Below are 19,400 nucleotides of genomic sequence, written 5' to 3' on the forward strand. Positions count from 1 at the left end.
AGAAAAACATTGTACGTACGACTGTTTTTGGAGAAAAGGGAGAAAAAGCCAAGAGAAGAGAGAATCACTAGGAGTGCTGCGATTTTCTTCATACAAGGTAAGGGTGAGACTAATAATTCAATAATGTTAGTTATTGTAATTCTGATGATTAATTGACAAAGTTAGGATTGATTTAGAAAAGTTTTGGAATTAGGTCAAAACCCTAAAAAATTGATGATTAAACGGTAGGAATTGATTAGATTGCTGTAAAAAGTGTTCCTGGACCTTAGATTATGTTTAGGACAAACTTTGGAATCAATACTAGGCTTAGAACCTTATGGATCGTCGGATTTTTGTGAAAATAGGAAGCCTGGCCGTAGCGACATTCATCGCTCGCCACGGCGAGCTATGAACCTCGCCTCGCGAGTGATGATCTTCATCGCTCACCACGCGAGCCCCTTCCCTTTGTCTCGCGAGTTCCCTTGGGTATCGCTCGCCATAGCGAGCTAAGGCAGAGAGCATGTTAGATTTTGTGTTTCGACCTTTTTAGTTGGACCTTGAGTGCCTTTGAGTGCCTGAACATACCTAGTAATGATTAGGATTGAATGTAGGGCAAAGATTGGACCCAGAACAACTTTAGTTTGGGAAATGTTTGGTACTCGCCATGGCGAGTAAGAACTCTCGCCTCGCGAGCACTTCCAGCTTTGAATGTCTTGAGTGTTTGTGCGATCTGTGTCGCACGTTTGGATCAAGAGTGAACCCCCTTATGATAGTGAAACCTAATAATGACGTTTAATGCAGTCTGTAAAGCTGTTTAAGATATGTTGATATTAATTGAACATGAACTAATGTATTGTATAATTATGCAAGATATGAAGGTTTAATTATGATGCAAGTGATGTGCTATTGATATAATGATATCATGCTGTTATGTGACTTATTTATGCTGCTGCTGTTATTTAACTAAGTGCATATTGTATATGAGTATGATGAAATGATGAAGTTTAGCTCCAAATTATTGGATGCATGTTGATATGTTGATTACGATGTTTTGTTCATAAGAGTCCATGCATAGCATTTCATTGAGCTTAGTCCTCATCACGATTATTAGGAGCTTTGTCCTCCGCACGTTTTATAGGAGCTTTGTCCTCCGCACGATTAAAGTATATTAATACTTATGATGACGATTGGTACCACATGCATATAAGGAGTCTAAGAGCATTGTCACATTGTCACGTCCATAATGCTATGTTGTTGATGACGATTGAATATGTGAATACGTGATACATGTTATTTGAATATGCAAAGTTATTCAAGAATGATTATGATGTTAATGTTAATTTATGATTCGAATTACTTTGATTAACATTATTTTGTTATGAAATCTCACCCCTTCTGCTTGAAAATGTTGCCCTTCGTATGGGTAACTTGCAGGTGATCGTGCTTAGTGTGCAGTTGCCGTCGTGAGTGGCCTTGCCTTCACTGTGTCGTCTAGGTCGCTCTGATACGTAACGGGATGGGGTTATTGATGAGTCATTTATATGCTATTTTAATATGCTTTTTAGTTTAGTTTTATTTAGATTTTATATAATTTTATATTAGTATTATTTCCTTTTTAGGATAGTTTACTTTAAATTGCACTTTATTATATTTCAGGGAAGAATATTGGATGGATTGAGTCTTGGAGCAAAAGAAAGGGATTTGGAGCAAATTGGACACGAAAATACGAAGATTGGGAAACAAAATATATCTCCCACAAGTCAGAAGCCTGGCACGGCCCGTGCTAGCCTTGGCACGGCCGTGCCACCCTCCAGAAGACCTTTTGCTGCTTTTGCTTGGACTCCAAGCTATTCTATTTTGGCGCACAATCTACCGAGGAATATTCTTGGAATATACTTGCTTAGATTTTAAGTCAATTGTGTACTATAAATAGAGTAGCTAGCCATCACAAATATTCATCTTTACTTGGAATACAATAAGTGACAATTGCTTTTCTAAATAAAGTTCTTTTCCTTTCCTTTATTTTCCTGTCTTTTACTTTCATGCTTTCTCTCTTCTCCCCCATGTCTACGATGAACATGAGTGAGTAGACTTCTTCTTGTCTTGGGATTGTTGGATAAGTCTAAATGACATAATCCTAATCAAACCAAGCCCTAAGCCTTAATCTTATGTAACCCTAATTTCTTATCTGAATTCACCGTCTTAACATGGATTAACCATTATCAAACTGTGGAAACGAAAGTTGAGGGTTTGATAATTGTTCGTCCATTATTCCATATATCAATTCATAAACGAAAGTGGAGCTTTGATATTCGAACAAGTGAATTCAGACAAGGATTGCAAAGTCAGCGAAATAGGCTTTGCAATCTTTGAGACATATAGTTTCGATCTTCAAGGGAACTAATAACAATCAAGTCAGCGAAATAGGCTTGCTTGTTAGAGGAACCAAAATCCAATAGTAATCAAGTCAGCGAAATAGGCTTGGTTGCTAGAGGAACTTAAGAGAAACTGTCTTGAGAAATTAGGTCTAACATAACATTATAAGCTTATGGTTTTGGTTTGAGAAGGACTTGTTATTTAGATGAAACCAACGATCCCAAGGCTCTTTTATTAATTTGCTTTTTAACCGTTTAAAAACCCCCAACTTACAATTCTCTTCTCTCTTCTAATCATCTCTAAAGGTTAATTAAATTGAACTACTCCCTGTCGGAACGATACTCTTTTATACTACTTCGGTAAGACCGTACACTTGCGGTTTTATCTCATCAAGTTTTTGGCGCCGCTGCCGGGGAGTAAACTAATTTGATTAACTCTTTCTTTTTGATTAGAACTCTTTTCTCTCCCCTCTTCTTCCCTTTTTTTTTTTTCCTACACTTGATTTGGGTGGCTTAAAGATAATAGATAACATGGCTGAGGAACGCACTCTTAAGGAGTATTCGATCCCTTCTTCGGATGAGCCATGCACTATTATAGTCTACCCAACAGTTCAAGGTAGCAACTTCAAAATAAAACCTGCACTACTTATTCTGGTGCAACAAAACCAGTTCTCTGGATCACCTTCCGAGGACCCAAATTTACATATCTCAACCTTTTGGAGACTTAGTGTAACTTGCAAGGACGACCAAGAAACCGTCAGGCTACATCTCTTCCCTTTTTCTCTAAAAGATAAAGCCAGCAATTGGTTCAACTCTTTGAAACCTGGTTCCATTACCTTATGGGACCAACTGAGGCGAGAGTTCCTTTGCCGTTTCTTTCCCCCATCCAAAACTGCCCAACTTAGGGGAAAGCTTTACCAATTTACTCAAAAGAACGGGGAATCTCTTTTCGATGTGTGGGAACGTTTTAAAGAAATACTTAGACGTTGTCCCCATCACGGTCTAGAAAAATGGTTAATCATCCACACCTTTTATAATGGTCTAACATCTAGCACTAAATTGACTATTGATGCAGCTGCAGGTGGTGCCCTAATGAACAAAGACTTCACAACATCTTATGCGTTAATTGAGAACATGGCTCTAAACCTCTTCTAATGGACAGAAGAAAAAGCAACCATCGATCCTTCACCCTCTAAAAAAGAGGCAGGTATGGATGAAACCTCTTCCATTGACTATTTATCTACCAAGGTGAATGCATTATCTCAAAGACTTGATCGCATGAGCACACCTACCTTCTCACCTCCTTGTGAAGCATGTGGCCTATCTAGTCATTCTAACACCGATTGCAACCTAAGTAGTGTTGAGCAGTTAAATTTTGTTCAGAATGACCAAAGAGTTGTTCAAAAATCTCACATTGAACTTTTAATGGAAAACTATTTTCTTAAACAATCCGAACAGCTCCAAGAGCTCAAGGATCAAACTAGACTTTTGAACAACTCTCTTGTGATGAGATAAAACCGCAAGTGCACGGTCTTACCGAAGTAGTTTAAAAGAGTATCGTTCCGACAGGGAGTAGTTCAATTTAATTAACCTTTAGAGATGATTAGAAGAGAGAAGAGAATTGTAAGTTGGGGGTTTTTAAACGGTTAAAAAGCAATATAATAAAAGAGCCTTGGGATCGTTGGTTTCATCTAAATAACAAGTCCTTCTCAAACCAAAACCATAAGCTTATAGTGTTATGTTAGACCTAATTTCTCAAGACAGTTTCTCTTAAGTTCCTCTAGCAACCAAGCCTATTTCGCTGACTTGATTACTATTGGATTTTGGTTCCTCTAACAACCAAGCCTATTTCGCTGACTTGATTGTTATTAGTTCCCTTGAAGATCGAAACTATATGTCTCAAAGATTGCAAAGCCTATTTCGCTGACTTTGCAATCCTTGTCTGAATTCACTTGTTCGAATATCAAAGCTCCACTTTCGTTTTATGAATTGATATTTGGAATAATGGACGAACAATTATCAAACCCTCCACTTTCGTTTCCACAGTTTGATAATGGTTAATCCATGTTAAGACGGTGAATTCAGATAAGAAATTAGGGTTACATAAGATTAAGGCTTAGGGCTTGGTTTGATTAGGATTATGTCATTTAGACTTATCCAACAATCCCAAGACAAGAAGAAGTCTACTCACTCATGTTCATCGTAGACATGGGGGAGAAGAGAGAAAGCATGAAAGTAAAAGACAGGAAAATAAAGGAAAGGAAAAGAACTTTATTTAGAAAAGCAATTGTCACTTATTGTATTCCAAGTAAAGATGAATATTTGTGATAGCTAGCTACTCTATTTATAGTACACAATTGACTTAAAATCTAAGCAAGTATATTCCAAGAATATTCCTCAGTAGATTGTGCGCCAAAATAGAATAGCTTGGAGTCCAAGCAAAAACAGCAAAAGGTCTCTCGAGGGTGGCACGGCCGTGCCAAGGCTAGCACGGGCCGTGCCAGGCTTCTGACTTGTGGGAGATATATTTTGTTTCCCAATCTTCGTATTTTCGTGTCCAATCTGCTCCAAATCCCTTTCTTTTGCTCCAAGACTCAATCCATCCAATATTCTTCCCTGAAATATAATAAATTGCAATTTAAAGTTAACTATCCTAAAAAGGAAATAATACTAATATAAAATTATATAAAATCTAAATAAAACTAAACTAAAAAGCATATTAAAATAGCATATAAATGACTCATCAAACTCCCCCATACTTGAATCTTTGCTTGTCCTCAAGCAAAAGACATAAACATAGTAGCATCAACAGTTAAATCAAATGACAGTTTAATTAAAGCACATGTCTCCTCAAGGGCTTAAATCCCAAATGTACACTAATCACAAACTCAAGTATTTCTTGAAATCTTTATTCTACCCAACGATCAAGTTTTAAGTGAGTGTGTGTGTGAAGTCCAACCCTTTTCTTGCTCCTGTATAAGATAGGCATTATGAGGAAACATGGTCTAATCCTAGCACTAAACTAACCAAGGAAGATTCCTCCCACAATTCATATAAGAGAGATGGGAGTATTTGAGAATCTTTGTTCTTTGCCATATGCACATTTTAAGTTCTTTATTTAAGGAACAACATTTTCACGTAGGAGGTCGGAGGGCCTACCCCCTTCCCCAACCTAGATTCAATGGTATCCCTTAAAACATCACCTTCACGTAGGAAGTCGGAGGGCCTACCTCCTTCCCCAATCTAGTTTCAACGATGCTTTTTTAAAGTTTTTTTCTCAAGATAACAATCACCTTCACGTAGGAAGTCGGAGGGCCTACCTCCTTCCCCAATCTAGATTCAGTGATGAGATCTTGGAATTTATTTGGCTTTTTGGCTTTTTATGAACTCCCTTATACTCACTTATACTACTGGCGCTTTGAGAGTCTTTAAAGGTTAATGCACCACTAAGATTAGAACGCGTTTCCTTAAAATACCTATTCATACATTTACTCAAGGGAAACAACTTTGTGTTTTTCTCATTGGAGAATTTTATTCACTTTAAAACAAGATGTGGTTATATCAAGAAGACTTAAAACACAAGAGTTTGCTTTTATGTACAAGAATCAATAAAATAAGAGGAGACAATGAAAATTTTTGTGTCATGATGTTTTCAATAAAAATTAGCTACTTAACCATGCCTTTTACAATAAAACAAAACAAAAGAATAAAGTTCAAGGGAGTTTGGAAACACTACAACTAAAGACACTTTATTAGGCTCCCCCCACACTTAGGAGAAGCATTGTCCTCAATGATTCAAGATAAAAGAAAAGTAGAAGAAAAGGAGAGGTAGAAGAGTGAGATAGAGATTGAAGAGATAAGGTGAAAAAGAGGAAGAGGAAAGCTCACATTTTTATTGAGGTCCATAGGGAGGGCCCTGAAGGTGTAAGTGTTGCATCATGTTCCGAAGCATTTGGTTATTTTTTTCGGATATGCGGTTGCCCCGTAGGACATCATTTCTTAGCCCAGATAATTCAACACCTTGCCTTTGTTGTTCGGTGCTTATCCGTTGTACCTCGGTTTGCATCCATGCCCATCTTTCATTGTTGTCGTTATGGTCATGGGGCTCTTCTTCATGGTGCATGTGGGCACCTTCTTCGTCACCTTGATTATGCTCTTCATGTACCTGTAATCCATCACCAACATACAACAAATTTTCCTCCACCTCGGGGTTAGTCCGAGATGGGTTAGGAAGTAGAAATGAAAGTGGTATGCGAAGTTGAAGTGCATAAGTCATGGGTGGGTGAACCTTAATGAAGTTCATAGCAACAAGGGTTTCAATATTAAGTCTATTGTTGCCCTCAATTGGATTTATCCCATCTTCCTCACCTACTCCAAACTTCCTAGCGATGAAGGTAATGATACCATCGACTACTATCTCAGCTCTATTGTCAGGTCTAACTCCTATGGAGGAAAGGTAGTCAAGTAGGTAGAAACAAGTATTAACGGGATTGTTACTAAGCATTGCCCAAAGCATAAAAAGTTCATCCGTCCTAGTTGTTCCTACTTCTTTTCTACCCCAAATGGTACAAGCCATGACTCTCTCTCTGGAGGTATCTAAGCACGGGGTTGTGAATGTTACTAGCCTTGTTGTTGCGAGGATTGTATTGCCTTAACCCGGTAATGCGTTTCCAAAAGAGAGCGGGGTCATAGTGTTCTGACTTTAAATTTGGATTCCAAGAGTCATGGATGAACCCCGCATTTGCAAAGTCCATCTCTAAACAGAAATTTTCAAGAGACATCTCGTAATCCATATTCAAAAGTCGGAAAGAGACTCTATGATCGGGGTTGTCAAAATTCACCTTATCCTTCGTAAATTCAATAGAACTGAGGAATTCATAAGTGAAATTTTCGACGCCTGTCATAGGTCTAAGCATATCAACCCATCCTAAATTTCCTAGTAAGCTAAACACATTATCCCTTAGTCCTAGTACACTCAAAGTATAAGGATCTGGATATCGACAAGGATGCAAAGGTTTAGAGAGAAGAATTTTATACCTGTCCCTTTGCTTGGTATCCTTGAAGATTATGCCATGATTCTTGGCTTGCGTTTTCTTCTTTGGTTGTGGTCCTCCGGAAGAGCTTGCTCCACCTTTCCTAGATGCCATTAATCCGGAACCTTGGTTGACATTTTGTGTTTTGGGTGAAGGTTGGGTTTTAGGAGATATTTTGGGTAGAAAAGGTTGGTTGGGTGATGGGGTTGGGGTTTGAGTAAGTGTTAGGAGTTGGATTGGGTGAATTGATGAAGAATTTGTGGGTTTTTAGGTAGGTGAATGGGGGCTACGAATTTGATGATATTTGGGAGGGATGGAGGAAAGTTGTTTTTGATTGATGGGTTATGATTGAAATGGGTTTGTGATTGATTGGGTGAAGAAATTATGTGAAATGGTGAGGTTTTGGGGGATATATGGAAGCTTTGAAATTCTATGGTTATGGAGGTTTTGGAGAGAAGTTGAAATGGAGAGAGAGTTTGTGGTGGAGAATGAGGGAAGAAGAAGACGAAAAGGTGGGTTTATCCTTACCTGTAGTCGGGCACGGCCGTGCCAACCTTAGCACGGGCCGTGCCAACTTTCTGGATTTAAGCTGGCATTTGGATGGTTATGGTCTGGCACGGCCGTGCCAGTGTGAGCACGGGCCGTGCCAAGGTTCTGGACATTTGGCCTCAAAATTTTTCTCGTTTTGCTTGAATCACCTTCGGACAATTACCTACAAAATAACTTAAAAACAAAAACGAAAGCAGTTAAATACGTGGGTTGCCTCCCACGAAGCGCTTCTTTATAGTCATGAGCTTGACGTTATAAGAAAGTGTCCTTAGAATGGATCAAAGAGGTCATGTTGTGTAGATGGCGCTAATAAGCGTTCTTTCACTTTATGACCTTTAATCATATTACAAGAATAGAGGGCGGGACCTTTCATATAATACTCCAACTCAAATCCTATCAACTCATCACTCACTTGAAAAACAATCCTACCGTTTTGAACATCTACTATAGCACCCGCAGTGGTGAGAAAGGGTCGTCCTAAGATTATAGGGCACGCATTGTCCTCATCTATGTCAAGCACCATGAAATCAGTTGGGATTTCCATCCCTTCTATTTTAACGGGGACGTCCTCGACGTATCCGACAGGTTGGATATCAGAACGATCGGCTAACTTCAATGTTGTTTCAGTAGGCTTTAGCTTGCCTAACCCCAGTCTTGTAAAGAGAGGTAAGGGCAACAGACTAACACTAGCTCCTAAGTCACACAAGGCATGGTTTAAGGTTTCATTCCCTATCATACAAGGGATGGCAAAACTTCCGGGATCTCTAAGCTTTGTAGGTGGCTTCTTGATGATTGCACTATTGTCCTTTGTCAAAGCTATTGTTTCATTATGATCTATAGCCTTTTTCTTTGAAAAAATTTCTTTTAAAAACTTGGCGTATAGAGGCATACGAGACAAAGCTTCAGCATAGGGGATTTTAACGCAAATCTTTCGAATTATGTTAAAGAGTTTAGTGAATTGAGCCTCCAAGTTGAGCTTAGTAAGCCTTAAAGGTGTTAGGGCTTTGTTCTTATCAAGCGGTTTCTCACTTTTTATCACACCATTCTTACCCAGACACCTGACACTCTCCTTCTTGACATTTTTGGCCTTAGTAACAGTCTCTTCTATCTTACTACCCCCTAGAAAAATAGCGTTGACATGGGCTTTGGGGTTTGTTTCAGGCTGACCAGGAAAGACTCCTGGTGTTTGAGAAGAGATGGCCACTTGTTGGGCCACTTGGGAGATTTGGGTCTCAAGCATTTTGGTGTGTGTGGCGATGGAATCAACCTTGGTATTGAGCTTGGAGAGAGAGTCGTTCAGAGATCCTGTTTGGTTTTTTAACTCCTGAAGTTGTTTATTTTGATTCATCATGCAATTTTCCAACAGTATTTCCAAACTAGATTTCTGAGCTACTCTCTGGTTGTTTGTATAGCCAGGTGGTGCTGTTTGCCCATAGGAACCTTGAGGATTTTTGTAAAAATTTTGATTTGGCCTCATTCCTTGGTTGTATTGAGCGTAATTCAGTTGCTCAATATTGGCAGCACTACCTAACTAACAATCAACACCTGTTTGACCAGTTATACCACAGACTTCACAAGTAGGGGATGCAGGGGAAGGTTGGGCAGCATTAACATTAAGTTTTTCAATTTTTTGTGTTAATGCCTCAACCTTAGCAGCAAGGTGGTTATATTCAGAGACTTCGTGTATACCTGCCTCTTTCTTAGAGGGAGTAGGAGTGGTGACGGCTCTTTCGTTGGTCCATTGATAGTGATTTTGAGCCATGTCCTCAATCAAAGCATAAGCCTCCGTGTAGTTTTTGTTCATTAGAGCTCCACCTGCAGCTGCATCAACAGACATTTTAGTGGTATATGACAAGCCATTATAAAACGTGTGGACTATAAGCCACTTCTCTAGGCCATGGTGGGGACAAAGTCTAAGCATTTTCCTTGAAACGCTCCCACGCCTCATAGAGAGACTCCCCATCTTTTTGATTGAAACGCGTAATTTGGTCTCTAAGCTTAGCTGTTTTAGATGGGGGGGAAAATCGGGCGAGGAATGCTCGCCTCATATCGTCCCATGAAGTAATGGAACCGACTTCTAGGGAATGGAACCAAGCGCCAGCTCTATCCCTTAAGGAAAAGGGAAAGAGATGAAGTCTTACGGCTTCTTGGTTCTCTTTTATGGTGCCACTGAGTCTAAGGAAGGAAGAAATATGGAGATTTGGATCCTCAGTGGGTGATCCAGAAAACTGGTTCTGCTACACTAAATTGAGTAGTGCAGGCTTGATTTCGAAGTTATTACCCGCAACCGTTGGGTACACGATAATAGCTTGTCGCTCTTCCGTTGAAGGAGTAGCATACTCTAAGAGTACGTTCAGCCATAGCGGTATTATTTTGTGCCTCTCTCTTTTTCTTTTGCAAAAATCTTTCGATCTCAGGAATAAATTCTCCGAGACTTTTACTTCTTCGCATAAGAAACCGAGAACCCAAGAAGTTAGTGGTAAAACAAAAGAAAGAAAAGTAGATGAGAAGAAGAAGAGAAAAGAGAAGAGAGTTCTAATCACAAAGAAAGATTTAATTAAATTAGTTTACTCCCCGGCAGCGGCGCCAAAAACTTGATGAGATAAAACCGCAAGTGCACGGTCTTACCGAAGTAGTATAAAAGAGTATCGTTCCGACAGGGAGTAGTTCAATTTAATTAACCTTTAGAGATGATTAGAAGAGAGAAGAGAATTGTAAGTTGGGGGTTTTTAAACGGTTAAAAAGCAATATAATAAAAGAGCCTTGGGATCGTTGGTTTCATCTAAATAACAAGCCCTTCTCAAACCAAAACCATAAGCTTATAATGTTATGTTAGACCTAATTTCTCAAGACAGTTTCTCTTAAGTTCCTCTAGCAACCAAGCCTATTTCGCTGACTTGATTACTATTGGATTTTGGTTCCTCTAACAACCAAGCCTATTTCGCTGACTTGATTGTTATTAGTTCCCTTGAAGATCGAAACTATATGTCTCAAAGATTGCAAAGCCTATTTCGCTGACTTTGCAATCCTTGTCTGAATTCACTTGTTCGAATATCAAAGCTCCACTTTCGTTTTATGAATTGATATTTGGAATAATGGACGAACAATTATCAAACCCTCCACTTTCGTTTCCACAGTTTGATAATGGTTAATCCATGTTAAGACGGTGAATTCAGATAAGAAATTAGGGTTACATAAGATTAAGGCTTAGGGCTTGGTTTGATTAGGATTATGTCATTTAGACTTATCCAACAATCCCAAGACAAGAAGAAGTCTACTCACTCATGTTCATCGTAGACATGGGGGAGAAGAGAGAAAGCATGAAAGTAAAAGACAGGAAAATAAAGGAAAGGAAAAGAACTTTATTTAGAAAAGCAATTGTCACTTATTGTATTTCAAGTAAAGATGAATATTTGTGATGGCTAGCTACTCTATTTATAGTACACAATTGACTTAAAATCTAAGCAAGTATATTCCAAGAATATTCCTCGGTCATTGTGCGCCAAAATAGAATAGCTTGGAGTCCAAGCAAAAGCAGCAAAAGGTCTCTGGAGGGTGGCACAGCCGTGCCAAGGCTAGCACGGGCCGTGCCAGGCTTCTGACTTGTGGGAGATATATTTTGTTTCCCAATCTTCGTATTTTCGTGTCCAATCTGCTCCAAATCCCTTTCTTTTGCTCCAAGACTCAATCCATCCAATATTCTTCCCTGAAATATAATAAATTGCAATTTAAAGTAAACTATCCTAAAAAGGAAATAATACTAATATAAAATTATATAAAATCTAAATAAAACTAAACTAAAAAGCATATTAAAATAGCATATAAATGACTCATCATCTTGCTACTCTCACAACAAAGATAGACTCCATCTCCTCTCACAACAAAATTTCTGAAACTCAGCTCTCCCAGGTAGTTCGTAAAGTTGACCACCCCAATAAAATGAATGCTGTTACACTTAGGAGTGGTAAGCCACTCGAAGACCCCATAAGGAGAACCGAGACCAATGACAGTAAGAAAGAAATCCGCGAACCACCATCTAGGGAAACTAGGGCAGAAAGAGAGGAACCACGAGTTGAGGAAAACACGCCACCTCCCTTTAAGCCAAAAATCCCCTTCCCACAAAGGTTTGCCAAATCAAAGCTCGATGAGCAAGTCAAAAAGTTCATAGAGATGATGAACAAGATATATATTGATGTGCCATTTACCGAGGTCCTAACCCAAATGCCCACATATGCTAAATTTTTGAAAGAAATCCTCTCTAAAAAAAGAAAGATTGAGGAAAGTGAGACGGTTAACCTTACGGAAGAATGTAGTGCCATCATCCAAAATAAATTGCCACCAAAGCTTAAAGATCCAGGTAGTTTTTCCATACCCTGTGTCATAGGGTCGGAAGTTGTGAAGAAAGTTATGTGTGATCTAGGAGCCAGTGTCAGCCTAATGCCCTTATCACTTTATGAGAGGTTGGGAATAGGGGAACTTAAATCAACAAGGATGACCCTACAACTAGCAGACCGTTCTGTTAAGTATCCAGCTGGAATCATAGAAGATGTCCCCGTTAAGGTAGGAGAGGTATATATCCCCGCCGATTTTGTTGTGATGGAAATGGAGGAAGACAATCAGGTACCAATTTGTTATCGCAATTTTCGGGTGTCAAGTCATTAATTAGGCTTGAACCTTTCAATCTTTGATATTCTCTATTTTTTCTTGGGAAGGGCAAAATTGAGAAAAAACCCTTAGATTCGAAGTTCGGGGGTCGTTTTCACTACGGGAAGGTGTTAGGCACCCGGAGCGATTATGGTACTCCATAAGAACCGTTCTCCTAAGTTTATTTCTACGCTTTATTTTTATTGCCTACTTATTGAAAGAAAAGAAGTTTTATTTGAGTGAAGAATGGGGGAGAGAAGATGATTGAGATCTTATTTTTATTTGGCTTGGAGGAGTTTTGACTCATTGCCTACGTACCCTTTTAAGGGATCAAAACCAAACGTAGTTCGTTCTCGAAAATTGTTTTTGTTTTTGTTGGTTGATTTTAAGTTTGAAAAAGGGACTTTGAAGAATAGAGATGGGAGGCCTCAAGGGCATGAGATTTGGAAAAAATGAGGTGGAAGTAGTTATTTTGCAAAATAAAGTCTAAATATGATTAAAATTCATTGGGATTTTTTTTTTAAGAAAACAAAAGGGAAATGAGGAGTTTTGACTCCTATTTTAGAAAAAAGTTTTCAAGTGAGGTTATTCATATTTTTGAAAAATGGTTTTTTTTTTGTCTAAGCGTTGTAAAACCTAAGCATACATCTAAATGGTAATCATGCAACGTGTGTGCGTGTCGGTGCTTGTGTCGGTGTACATCCCTTATAATGTCCATAGTCCTTTACATTGTCCTAGATACATGCTATGGTCTTTGCGAAGAATTTTAAAAGGAACTAATCTATCTAAAATTATTACAAACCCAATTGATATAGAAATGAATGGAAAAATGATGCCAAAGCTATGGGATGAATGAAATGTGAGATGAAATGGTTAGGATCATAAAGCATAAAAATAGTAGAAAAGTAAACAAAATTGAATAGAATAGCAAGAGAGGAAAAAAGGTAATGAAATGAAATAAAGTGGCAAAATATACCCAAAATTGGCTATGAAACTTAGACATGCATATGACCTATAATCCCCTCATTATAGCAATGTTAAAGGGGTTTAATTTTGAGCTATAATGTGGGAACAAATAGAACATATTCAAGCCAAGAATCATAACACATTTTTAAAGATATTTTGCACTTTATTTCTTGATAAAAACACACATTGCTTGCAAAACAAGAAAGACATGAAAATCTACATCCACAATCGGCAAGATATACACATGATCAGCAACATATTCATCATGAAATTACACACCAATCATCCACATCACATGCCAACATTTTATGAGAAAATATACCACAAAGAATGCACAAATTTAGATCAAACACAAAATTAATCAAGAAAAATAACACACACATTTTTATCATTTTTTTTTTAAACCACTGGAAAATATCACAAAAGTGTTAAAAGGTACTAAGAAACATATAACAATTTTTTTGGAATTTTTAGAGAAAAAATTGAGCATGCAGAGGTTCAATTAGCAAAAAAAAAGGGTGCAGATAGCACAAAAGGAGCAAAAACGCAAAGGAACCTTAAGCCCAACCCAAAGCCCAATGCAGACTGGGCCTGGATCATCCAAAGGCCTCAGAGGCGTTGGATTGATCCAGACCTAGATCTGACGGTTCAAAACACGCAGCGCATGGTAACACGGATCAAGCATATGGAAACAAAGCATCACAGCCATTCAATCAACAAAACCCTAGATCTAACGGTCCAGGATGAAAGCAAAATGAACCGGACCGGTTCAGGTGTCTATATAAACATATGGACACCGGTCCAATTCATTCCTTTCTCCTCTCTCTCTCTCTCTAACTCTCCTAGTGAGAGAAGCTCTCACTTCTCTCTTCTCTACCTCGCCGGATTCTGGATTGAGCAACCGAAGAAGATGAAGAACTGGCCGGAACCTTCAAAGGTCCGCCGGAATCTTCATCTTCTCCGGTGAGATCTCCAGTTTCCGGTCAACCTCTAACTTCACCAGATCTTCAATTTTTTTACATTTTCTTACTCGCCTTTAAACCCTAAACACGAATCTGACACTGATTTTCACAAACAAAGCTTGAAACGACGTAGATCGGAGAATTTTCATACGGTTTTGAAATTTTTTTTTTTAGGGTTTTGAATGAGTACGTTAAAACTCTTAAGGATCTACATCGTTTCGTGTTTGTTACTTCTCTGGTGCTTGTTCTTGCTTGCAAAGCCTAGGTCCTTATGGATCTAGATCTTGCGCATACGGTTCAGTTCGTTTTCTGTTCTGGAAACTTTTTAGATCTGGTTTGTTCGTTTGCATGCAGGTTCAACTATGATTAACGCCATTAAAGAGAAAAAATGAGTTTTACCTGAGTTTTAATGGAGATTCTGTTGAGTTTCTTCGGAAACACTTGGATTTGACTTTTGCCTGTTGATTTCTGGCTTTGAAACCGAAAATAAATCGGTGATGCTCCTCTTCTCACTGGTTCGGATTCCTTCGTCTTCTTTCCTTCTTCTTCTCACTGACCTCTGTGATCGGTGCTTGAGCTTGCTAATGGCGAACTCGCACCTTGAATTGCAGAGGATCTGGTTCGATGATGATGATTCTTTGGTGAATCACTGAGAACCGTGATGAATCCGGTTGAATCTGTGTTGATTTGCGATGATCTTGATAGAATTTTGAAACGGTTAGGGTTTGAATGTTCTTGGTGTTCTTCGTTATTTCTGGAAACTGTTGAGTTTTGATCTTTGAGAGTAGAAAGAGAAAGTTGGGAAGTGTTTATGATGTGGCGTGTGATTAATGGCTCTGTGTGGCACTGTGCACCTTTTATAGGCTGCCATGTGTGATCTTGGACCAATGAGGTGGTGACATCTGGACTTGTATGAAAATGGCACGGCCTTGGACTGAAATTTTGACTTAGGGACCTTTCTGCAAAAAAGAAAAATTGAAGGACTAAACTGCAATAATAAAAAATGGACTGAAAGAGTAATTTTAAGAATTTTGGACTAAAATGCAATTTAGAAACTGTTCAGGGACTAAAATGAAATTAAAAGTAAAATTGGACTAAAATTGGCAATTTTGAAAAAAACGTAAAGTGAAACCAAAAATAAAATCAACAAAAGGACTAAAACGAACCAATTACTAACATGAGGTATTTTAAAATACCTCCCTGCCGAAATTTTGACATGAAAAGACCAAAATGCCCCTAGGGACTAAACTGACCCAAACTGACTCAGATGCAATTTTTGAAATAATTTTTAAACAAAGACTCAACAATGATTTGTACAGACAAATTGAAAAGACTCAGAGGCAAACACAGGGACTAAAATGGGTTCCACTGCAGGAAATGACCAAAATACCCTTTTGTATGATTTTTGAAATAAAATGCAAGAAAAAGTAACGCGACGTTTCAGAGAGTTCTTAAATGACTTGGAATGTCAGAAAAGACAGAGGCAGTAAAATTCGTTTAAAAAGAGAGTAAGGATTCAGAGTAAAATAACAGAGAATTGACAAATATCAGTTGTTAAAAAAGAAATTTGAACGAGTATTTTTAGGTCCAAAATCAGGGCATAACACAATTCTTTTGGGAAGACCTTTCCTTGCCACTGCAGGAGCTATCATTGATGAAAAAAAGGGTAAGCTTGCCTTCAATGTAGGTAAGGAAACTGTTGAATTTGAACTTGCTAAACTAATGAAAGGTCCCTCCATTAAGGACTCTTGTTGCATGATAGACATAATCGACCATTGCGTGAAAGAATGCTCTTTAGCATCAACTACACATGATGGTTTGGAAGTATGCTTGGTTAACAATGCAGGTACAAAACTGGAAGGGGAGGCAAAAGCTTATGAAGAACTGTTAGATAGAACTCCTCCAATGAAAGGTCTAAGTGTGGAGGAGTTAGTAAAAGAAGAACCAACACTTCTACCCAAGGAGGCACCGAAAGTAGAACTCAAAACACTTCCATCAAATCTAAGGTATGAATTCTTGGGCCCTAACTCCACTTATCCTGTTATTGTAAATGCAAGTCTCGATGAAGTAGAAACTGAAAAATTGCTTTATGTCCTCAAGAAATATCCTAAAGCCATAGGTTACACCATTGATGACATTAAAGGAATAAATCCTTCATTATGCATGCATAGGATACTTCTTGAAGAAGACTATAAACCCTCCATTGAACACCAAAGAAGACTAAATCCCAATATGAAAGAAGTTGTGAAAAAGGAAGTCTTAAAACTCCTAGATGCAGGTGTTATTTATCCAATTTCTGACTCCAAATGGGTTAGCCCCGTGCAAGTTGTACCAAAGAAGGGTGGTCTCACAGTTATTAAAAATGATAAAAATGAATCCATTGCCACTAGAACCGTCACTGGTTGGAGAATGTGTATTGATTATAGGAAGCTTAATAAAGCAACCCGTAAAGATCACTTCCCTCTCCCTTTTATAGACCAAATGTTAGAAAGGTTAGCTAAGCATTCGCATTTTTGTTACCTAGATGGCTATTCTGGATTTTTCCAAATACCCATTCACCCTAATGACCAAGAAAAGACAACTTTTACATGTCCCTTCGGGATCTTTGCTTATAGAAGAATGTCTTTTGGTCTCTGTAATGCCCCTGCTACTTTTCAAAGATGCATGATGTCTATTTTTTCTGACTTTGTTGAAAAGATAATGGAAGTCTTTATGGATGATTTTTCTGTGCATGGTTCTAATTTTGATGATTGTTTGACTAACCTTGAAAAAGTTTTGGAAAGATGTGAACAGGTGAACCTAGTCTTAAATTGGGAGAAATGTCACTTCATGGTAAGAGAAGGAATTGTCCTAGGACACTTGGTTTCCGACAGAGGTATAGAGGTAGACAAAGCAAAAATCGAAATTATTGAAAAAATGCTACCTCCCACCTCAGTCAAAGAAATTAGAAGTTTCCTAGGACATGCAGGGTTCTACCGTCGTTTCATCAAAGATTTTTCATCAATCACTAAGCCGCTAACCAGCCTGCTTCTCAAGGATGCAGACTTTACCTTTGATGATTCTTGTTTGTAGGCATTTTGCAGGTTGAAGGAAGCACTAATTACCGCCCCAATCATACAACCACCAGATTGGAACTTGCCTTTTGAAATAATGTGTGATGCAAGCGACTATGCGGTTGGGGCAGTATTAGGTCAAAGAAGGGACAAAAAGATGCATGCCATATACTATGCCAGTAAGACCCTAGATGGGGCACAGGTAAACTATGCCACGACAGAAAAAGAATTGCTAGCAGTTGTCTACGCCATTGACAAATTTCGGCAATACTTGGTGGGATCAAAAATCATTGTTTATACAGATCACTCGGCCATAAAATACTTGCTAAACAAAAAAGATGCCAAACCGAGATTGATCCGATGGATTTTGCTCCTCCAAGAATTTGACCTTGAAATAAAAGATAAAAAGGGCGTAGAAAATGTTGTCGCTGACCACTTGTCCCGACTTCGGGAGACCAATAAGGATGAGCTACCCTTGGATGACTCATTCCCAGATGACCAACTATTCTTATTGGCACAAACTGATGCACCTTGGTATGCAGATTTTGTTAACTTTCTTGCAGCAGGAGTACTACCACCCGAGTTAAACTACCAACAAAAGAAGAAATTCTTCAATGATCTCAAGCACTACTATTGGGACGAGCCCTACCTCTTCCAAAGAGGCTCAGATGGGATTTTCAGGCGATGCATTCCTGAAAACGAGGTAAGTAGTATTCTAACTCATTGTCACTCCTCTTCTTATGGCGGCCACGCTAGTACACAAAAGACTTCTTTCAAAATTCTTCATTCTGGTTTCTGGTGGCCATCACTTTTCAAAGATGTGCATCTCTTTATCTCTAAATGTGACAAATGTCAACGCACCGGTAGCATTACAAAAAGAAATGAAATGCCTTTGAATAACATCCTTGAAGTGGAAATTTTTGATGTTTGGGGTATTGACTTTATGGGACCTTTCCCTTCCTCTTTTGGGAATCAGTACATATTAGTAGCCGTTGACTATGTGTCCAAATGGGTTGAGGCCATTGCTTCCCCCACTAATGATGCACATGTAGTTATAAAAATGTTTAAGAAAGTCATCTTCCCTAGATTCGGAGTGCCACGAGTTGTGATAAGCGATGGAGGGTCTCACTTCATTTCAAGACATTTTGAAAAACTTTTGCAAAAACTTGGAGTGAGGCACAAAATTGCGACACCCTATCACCCCCAAACTAGCGGACAAGTGGAGGTCTCAAACAGACAAATTAAAGCTATCCTTGAAAAAACTGTTTCCACCTCTAGAACAGATTGGTCAGATAAGCTTGACGATGCCCTTTGGGCCTATCGAACGGCTTATAAAACCCCCATTGGGATGACCCCTTTTAAACTTGTCTATGGGAAATCTTGTCACCTTCCTGTTGAGCTCGAGCATAAGGCTTATTGGGCAATTAGAAACCTCAACTTAGATCCCAATTTAGCCGGTGACAAAAGAAAACTTCAATTAAATGAGCTAGAAGAACTTAGGATGGATGCTTATGAAAATGCCCGCATTTACAAAGAGAGAACTAAGACCTGGCATGACAAGAAAATCATCAAAAGGCACTTCAAAAGTGGTGACCTTGTGCTGCTCTTTAACTCTAGGCTAAAACTCTTTCCAGGTAAACTGCGATCACGATGGTCCGGTCCTTTCCAAGTTCGCACAGTCTACCCTTATGGGGCGATTGAAATCTTTTCTGACGAAACAGGATCCTTCACGGTTAATGGCCAACGGCTTAAAATCTATAATACCGGGGAAGTAAATGAAGTAGTGGCTGATTTCACCCTTAGTGACCCACCTTAAGGATTTTCATCCTCACCTTCGTC

The 19,400-nt window shown here is 38.7% G+C and overlaps 2 non-coding genes across 2 annotated transcripts; one reads left to right on the plus strand and one right to left on the minus strand.

Annotated features, from left to right (window-relative positions):
- Positions 1-3,251: 3,251 nt before the first annotated feature.
- LOC120576282 (small nucleolar RNA R71) lies at positions 3,252-3,358 on the minus strand. Its single transcript, XR_005642360.1, has one exon. It is a non-coding gene; the product is annotated as a small nucleolar RNA R71 (small nucleolar RNA).
- Positions 3,359-9,828: 6,470 nt separating this feature from the next.
- On the plus strand, positions 9,829-9,936 carry LOC120576238 (small nucleolar RNA R71). Its single transcript, XR_005642315.1, has one exon. It is a non-coding gene; the product is annotated as a small nucleolar RNA R71 (small nucleolar RNA).
- The last annotated feature ends 9,464 nt before the right edge of the window (positions 9,937-19,400 follow it).

This window comes from Medicago truncatula, chromosome 6, assembly GCF_003473485.1.
Source record: "Medicago truncatula cultivar Jemalong A17 chromosome 6, MtrunA17r5.0-ANR, whole genome shotgun sequence".
Taxonomy (NCBI): domain Eukaryota; kingdom Viridiplantae; phylum Streptophyta; class Magnoliopsida; order Fabales; family Fabaceae; genus Medicago; species Medicago truncatula.